This window comes from Mastomys coucha, unplaced genomic scaffold (genome assembly GCF_008632895.1).
Source record: "Mastomys coucha isolate ucsf_1 unplaced genomic scaffold, UCSF_Mcou_1 pScaffold6, whole genome shotgun sequence".
NCBI lineage: Eukaryota > Metazoa > Chordata > Mammalia > Rodentia > Muridae > Mastomys > Mastomys coucha.
This window is the reverse complement of record NW_022196912.1, coordinates 93917461-93925496: the sequence shown is the minus strand read 5'-3', so window position 1 is coordinate 93925496 and position 8036 is coordinate 93917461.

Sequence of the window (8036 nt, the reverse complement as noted above, 5' to 3'; positions counted from 1 at the left end):
CACACACACACACACACACACACACTATTGGCACTCAAGAAATCATTTGGGATGAAAGATACAAGTCACCATAGGTCCCGGGTTAGGAATCTTCTCTGCACTGCTCCCCATTGCTCTCTGCCTCCAGGAGGCTGGTCACTGAAGGGGAGCTGGGACAGTGTTGAATTAGCTAAGTTTCTATCCCAAACTTGCAGGAGGACTGAAGGTGGCGACTGGATAGTGAATGATAGCAGTTGAGTGGAGACTAGGAGCATTAACAACCCCCAGGTATCCACTCTAGTGCCCCCAAAGGCACTTCCCTTAGCTGGGTCTCCCTTATAGAAATGGGGCTCCCTTTGATGAACAAGGGGATGAGCCATGCAAGGTTGCCAAGACTGTGTGCCCAGAGGGAGCTGCTCTGAGGACCACTGGGAAAGGGTGAGAGCCTGTATCTCTCAGACAGGAATCATTGTCTCAAAAGAAGCCTGCTTATCTGCCTCAGGGCCACCGCCCATCAAGAACGAAACAGCATAATGCTGAGTTAGGCTTGGCTACCACAATGTCTCTACCACAATTGACTTCTGATAGACAGTAAACTCTCTACTCTCAGACAAGTGCCAATCTGCCTGGCTTCCTAGGCGTTGGCCCAGTCTTCTTGGAGGAACTTGACCACCCTTGGCTGGAAAGTAGTATCATGTGACATTCCTGGGTCCTGGCGAGAAGCCCCAAAGCTCTGGGCAAGAATGGATCTATAAGTTCCAGGAAGAAAACGTCTGTGGGAAGCAGCTGTGGTGGCACATCTGGGCCTCGGGGATCAGTGTGCAGGAAAGGAAGCCCTCTGGGAGCCAGAGAGGCTCAGAAGAGCATTAGGGACAGGCCATCAGCTCTGTCTCCCTCCCTTACAAAGGAGGGCTCAGCAGCCTCTTTAATAGGCAGCTTCGTAAGACTCCTTTAAGAATTTGTGTGGCGCACGCCTTTAATCCCAGCACTTGGGAGGCAGAGGCAGGCAGATTTCTGAGTTCGAGGCCAGCCTGGTCTACAGAGTGAGTTCCAGGACAGCCAGAGCTACACAGAGAAACCCTGTCTCGAAAAAACCAAAAACAAAAACAAAAAAAGAATTTGTTTGTTACCACATATACCATGCAAAATGTGCAACCAACAAACTTACTTAAGCAAAAGACAGCCCCCCCCCACCCCTTTGTGGTGCCTCCACTGCCCTGGTTAGGGTTACAGTCAGTCATGCTTCTGCAATGCCATCCAGATCTTGAACAGCAATGACTTCTAGTCACTTAAAGCCTGGGGTCCTTAGGAGATAAAAGGAAAGGGTGTCCTGCAAGTAGAAATATTCTGAAGCAAGAATCCCACAGAGTCTTTGTAGACGGCTGGTTAATTATTCAGATGACCCACCTGGGCTTTTGACAAAAATATACAAACCTTTTATGACTTCCTTACCTAAGGCTGGAGAACATTGAGGAAGAGGGGGTAGAAAGACTGTAAGCTAGAGGGTCAGGGAGTTTGCTGTGAGACTGTGTCTCTTAGGACTACCAGAAGCTCCTCAAGTCTCACCAACAGGACTTCCCGAGCAAGAGCTAAACAAGGACAACACCCACAGACATGCCAAAGCAGACAGAGGAAGGACCATGAAACCTCAGCCTTACACAACCACAGACAACTAAGGAATGCTGAGAATGGGAGAAGTAGTCTTCCCCAGGGAAAAGCACATCAATTGGCTATGTAGTATCAAATAGCCAATCTTGAAAACACACATACAGAGAAGTTTATATTTAGGAGTGTGTGTGTGTGTGTTTGTGTATACATATAAGCACGTGAAAACAATTATTGATAAAAGAGGCCATGAATTTCAAAGAGAAAAAGGAAGGGTATATGGGAAGTTTGGAGGGAAGAAAGGGAAAGGGGAAATATTTAAAAATACTATAAAATAAAAAAAATTCCTTGTATGACCATTCTGAGTTTTGAGAGGGCTTGCAGAACTGAATACAACATTATGACTAGGCAGTGACTGTGGCCTCTCTATCCTGTTATGGGCATCTTATAGGGTCTGGAGTTTTCTCGAATCCCTACTATCTATGTTTTTCTGTGGCTGTCCATGCCTGTTGCTTGAATTCCTCTTCAGTCCTCCAAAGGCTTTCTTGTCTGTGGTTTGTGTAGCTGAGTGCTCTGCAATGTGAATGTGGTAATGAATCATCTGGTCTGATTATAAAATGAATGTTCCCGGGTCCTCTTTAAAGATTCTGACTAATGGAGTCACAGAGGCTCTGTGTCTTTATTCTGAGAGCATCCCAGTGATTCTGAGCAATTTACCCAGACCCACCTCCTTTATTTTTGAGACAGAGTTCCAAGGCTGGCCTATACAACTCTTCATCCTCCTGCCTCAAACTCTACCATGAAGAATCATTGTACAAACAACTAGCTTCTGAGTTATTTTTTTTTAACTTAAGTAATATTATAATGAGCACTGTAGAAATGCCTCCAAGGACCACATCTTAGTTATATCTATGGAAATAAGATTGTGAAATCAAAAGATAGAAAGTTTTTTAAAGTTTACTCATATTAGCATGTCTGTACTACCAAATATAAAATTGTATCACTTAAATGGATTTTGCTTTGATTTCATACAGGATCTTGAGTAGTACAAGCTGGCCCTGAACTCCTGATCCTCCTCCACATCTTGACTGCTGGGATTATAGACATATACCATTGTGCTTGGCTAAAATTGATTTCTCTTTTCTTTTCTTTGAGACAGAGTCCCATGTATTGCCACCTGGCTTTGGACTTACTATGTAGCCAAGGCTGGCCTTTAACTCCCGATCACCTTGCTTCTACCCACCAAGTACTGAGATAACAGTCGCACACCACCACACTGAACCTTAAATTGCTTTTTTCCAGGGGTTGTTTTGTTGACACAACATCTCATTATGTAGACCAACTTGGTCTCAAACTCACAGAAATCTATATCCCTCTCCTTCCCAAGTGCTGGGATTAGAGATGTGCTACCACCAGACTGGCTTTAAATTGATTTTTATAACAACATAAAAAGTTAATTAAAACAGGAGAATGAAGAGTTGTACGCTAGCCTGGGATGCATAGTAGAACTGTCTCAAAAATAGAGGGATGGGGATGAAATTGGGGAGATGGTTCAGAAACCCCGGTGTCCCAACTTTAATTCTAGTTTCAGAATTGAGAGGCAGGCTCCCCCAGAACAGGCTAGCTAGCAAGATTAGTCACATTGGAAGAGAATAAAATGGAGAAATAATTGAAGATGATCCCACTATCAACATTGTGCCTCCAAACGCTTCACACAGACACACACAAATATACACACACTCACACACACCTACACATACACACACACACACATACACACACACACAGGAAAAAAGAAAAAGAACAGAAGATTCACAATGAGGTTGCTCATTTATTTGTGTATGGACTCTTGATTTGATTCTTATCAAAAAGGATCAGGATTCTGGCTTCTTTTTTTAAAAAAAAAAAAAAGCTTGGGGCAGTTCTTCAGTTATTTTGGGCAGAGTGCTTTATTTGCTCCACGAATCTCTCCCCCATCTGTGGCTTTCACTTCCATGGTTGCTTTATTGCATTTGGTGGCACAAACGGCTTTTAAGAACAGATTTAGATCCATCCCTCCTGTCTCTGATGTCTGTTGCAGAGATAGTTAAAATGTTTTCTCCCATCACAGCTGAAAGTCGTCTGCATCTCCATTTCTTTCTCAGCTTTTTATGGCCCATTTGGAGTATACCATGATGCGTGGTATGAAAAATATGGATGGAAGCTGATCCTAAGCCGTGCTGACGTCCCACAGTTTTTCTGCAGAGCGGCTCTTTCTTGCAGCATTGTGTGGCTGCTTCTTTGCCTTCAGCCAAGTCTTTAAATAATGTATCTGCCTTAACAGAGTCTACGCTGGTCACTAACTTTTCTTTCTTTGGTTTTTGCATCAAGGCCTCACTGTGTACCAGTGGCTAGCCTCAAACTCACAACCCAACCTGTCTCTGCCTCCCAAGCGCTGGGATTAGGGGCATGTGTCATTACGCTTGACTATCTTTTCTTGATTTTGTCCTTATAAGTTTTGAGCTGGACACTGTGGCACACGCCCATGATCCAGCACTGACAAGCCTGTTGGGAGGACTACAAGTTCCTGCCAAAATGGGTTAAATTGTGAGGCCCTGTCTCAAACAAATTAACAACAACTTTTAAAAAACATTGCCCATTCAGACTCCAAATGAATCTTAACAATTATATAAGTTATATAATGCATCTCATTTTGTCTTTTTCTCCCCATTTTAGTCTTATTATTCAATTTCACAATCAGAATTAACGGAGCTGGAGAGATGTCTCAGTAATTTAAAGCAGGGACTACTCTTACACAGGAATACAGTTGATTCCCAGTACTTAGGCCAGGCAACTCACAGCTACCGACAACTCTTAGATACAGGGAACCCCATGGCTATGGCCCTCAAGAGCACCTGTACTCATGTGCTCATGGTCACACATACACATAATTTAAAAAAAAAAAAAAAAAGACTTTTAAAAATCAGAAACACTGGTGGTGGCGGCACAGAATCCCAGCACTCAGGAGGCAGAGGCAAGTGGATCTCTGTGAGTTTGAGGCCAGCCTGGCCTACAGAAATAGTTCTAGGCCAGCCTGGTCTACAGAGATAGTTCTAGGACAGCCAGGGCTATACAGAGAAACCCTGTCTCAAAAACAAAACAAAACAAAAATCAGAATGAAAATCCATCCCTTGGTTAATCATATTTTTTTTACTCTTCCCCTTTAATTTTTCTTTGAATAAATATATTTTACTCCCAGACTCATCCCCAACTACATACTTTATTTTCTGAGTTGTTTTGAACAAGCTCGCTCTCTCCCTTCCTGTTCCCTTCTCCATACCACTCTTATTCTTGTGTTTACTAAAATAAAAGCATTTTGACCCAAAAGCCACGCAGCCAAAATGATACACTTCCACCCTCTTGACCCACGGATGTCATTCCTTGGCATCAGCCAGCGGCTGTCTTTGGATTGTTCTGAGGGCACTTATAACTGCCTTTCTCTCTTTCTCTCTGTAGACCAGGCTGGCCTCTCTGTAAATGGGCAGATTGATCTTACCCTGTCTTCCTGGATTAAAACATTACTCATTTAAAGACGACTCAGTATTCCAGAAGTGCCCTCCCTATTTAATGTATGAAACAGGAGGAGACAGTGTACCAAGTTGAATGGTGTCTCAATATTCATGCCCTCTAGGATGGGACTGATTTCAAATGGGGCCTTTCCAAGCAGAATCAGTTAAAATGAGGTCATACTTGGGTTAGGATGGACCCTACGTTCAATGACTCGCGTCTTTTTTTTTTTTAAGATTTATTCATTTTATGTATATGAGTACACACTGTAGCTGTACAGATGGTTGTGAACCTTCATGTGGTTGTTGGGAATTGAATTTAGGACCTCTACTCACTCCGGTCAACCCCACTCGACCCCTGCGTGCTCCACTCAACTCTGCTCACTCAGGCCCAAAGATTTATTTATTATTATACAGAAGTACACTGTAGCTGTCTTCAGACACACCAGAAGAGAGCATCAGATCTCATTACAGATGGCTGTGAGCCACCATGTGGTTGCTGGGATTTGAACTCAGGACCTTCGGAAAAGCAGTTGGTGCTCTTACCCACTGAGCCATCTCACCAGCCTGACTGGTGTCTTTATAAAAGAGAAAACACATGGAGAAACCATGTCATGAATGGGGGAGTGGAGGAATGTGTCTGCAAATCAACACATTTGGACATTGCCAACAACCTCCAGGAGCTAAGAGAGAGACTCGGAACAGGTTCCCTCCTACCCTCTGCAGAACCTAGTCCTTCAGATACCCTGAGTCAGACCTTCGGCTCCTTAAGTGTGAGGCTACACACTTTGCTCACTTGTGAGGGCAGATGTATGACTCCAGTCCATCTTCCTGGACCTCTCCACTGCTGGCGGTTCATCCTTTAATCCACTGAGACAGAGGAGGGGTACTCTTGAAATCCTGCCCAGAGCAGAACATGAGCAGTCTCCTTTGGAATGCAAACATCAAGGACAGCATTTCTCCTGTTTCCTGACCAACTGCAAATCTGTCTTTGTAGCAGGACTATTTATGGCACATTCTGGTTTTAAGCACCCAAGGCTCTGTCTGTCATCAAGGGATTCAGTGGGGGCATAATTTAAAAGTTTCTGGCCATCAGGCTTTCAATCTTGGCTCCACCATCTTTTAGAGACCTAATTCTGGACAAATAACTAGGTATTCTTAAGCCCTATCTGTAAATGGAGACAATAATCATTTACGCCCAATGTATCTTACAGAGTTGATGCGAGGGTCTGTGAGATGATTTATGGGAAAGCTGTGAACCTCTGGATAGATGCTACCAATCATTCGTGTTTGCCCATGGAGCAGGAGGGGCTGGGTGATGGATTGGAAGGGTTCATGCTTCTCTGTATCTTTTTTTTTTTTAAAGATGTATTTATTTAATGTATGTGAGCACACTGTCACTGTCCTCAAACACACCAGAAGAGGGCATCAGATCCCATTACAGATGGTTGTGAGCCGCCATGTAGTTGCTGGAAATTGAACTCAGGACCTCTGAAGGAGCAGAGCCGTCTCTCCAGCCCCTCACTCTATCTTTCTTGTTTTGTGTATCAGCTCTGTGTTTTTTGTGTGTTTAAGATGTATTTTATTATATTAACTATGTATATGGGGGTGGCAGGTGCACACGACTTCAGGCGACCTCAATGGCTGGAGAACACATTGGATCCCCTGGAGCTGGAGGTACAAGGAGTTGTGAGCTGCCCAACTTGGATGCTGGGGACTGAACTCAGAGCCTGTGAAAAAGCAGTTCCAGCTCCGCACTCTGGAGCCTCCTCTCCAGTCACTAGTCTCTTATTTTTATTTTTGTTTTTTTAATTTTTATTTTTTGAGTTCTGGGGATCAAATTCAGGGCTTCCCGTGTAATAGAGATGTGTTCACTGCTACTAAACTACATCCCAGTCCAGTTCCATGTCTTCAGTGAAATAAAAAGTTGAAAATACTTTTAAAGATTTTTTTTAAATGAAGAGTGTGTGTGTGTGTGTGTGTGTGTGTGTGAGAGAGAGAGAGAGAGAGAGAGAGAGAGAGAGAGAGAGAGAGAGAGAGAGAGAGAGAGAGAGAGAAACTATCAGAAGCCAAAAGAGGTTGTCAGATACGCTAGAACTGGACTTCCAGGTGGTTGTGAGCTGCCTGGTGTGAGTCTTCTGGAAGAATAGCAAGTGTTCTTAAACACTGCGTCATCTCTCTAACACCTGAAAATATTTTAGGGGCTAGGGATTTAATTCAGTTGGTAGAGTGCTTGCTTAGAATGCACAAAGTTTGCCCCAGCACCGTACAGACTGGGCACGGTGGCACATGCCTGTAATTCTAGCTAGCACTGAGGAGGTGGAGGCAGTTTGAGGCAGCTTGGGAAATATGAAACCCTGTCTTTCAAAAAGTGGTTCTTTAAAACATTTATTGAAGAAGTGAAAGCAAATAAAATTCTCTGCCCTCGTCCTAAGTTACAGGTATACTGAATGATAGGACAATACAAAGGGCCTACTGTTGGTTGCTGGCATGCAACACCTCTTACACTGGTGTCAGATATAACCATCACTGAGAATGTTATTAATGGAAAACTTTGCTTCCAGTTCAGCTTCAGCCTGATTGAGTTTGAACAAGTTATTTTATCCCTGTGGGCTCTAATTTATATAAAATGAAATGATGTCTTTATTTTTTTTTTAGATTTATTTTATTTTGTTTTGTTTTTCAAGACAGGGTTTCTCTGTATAGCTCTGGCTGTCCTGGAACTCACTTTGTAGACCAAGCTGGCCTCAAACTCAAAAATCCGCCTGCCTCTGCCTCCCAAGTGCTGGGATTAAAGGCGTGCACCACCACTGCCCAGCGAAATGATATGCCTTAAACCTTAATATTTCTTCCAATGCTGTGATCCTAGCATCCCTCTGACTCCCATGAGGTAATTCCACTTGCCGT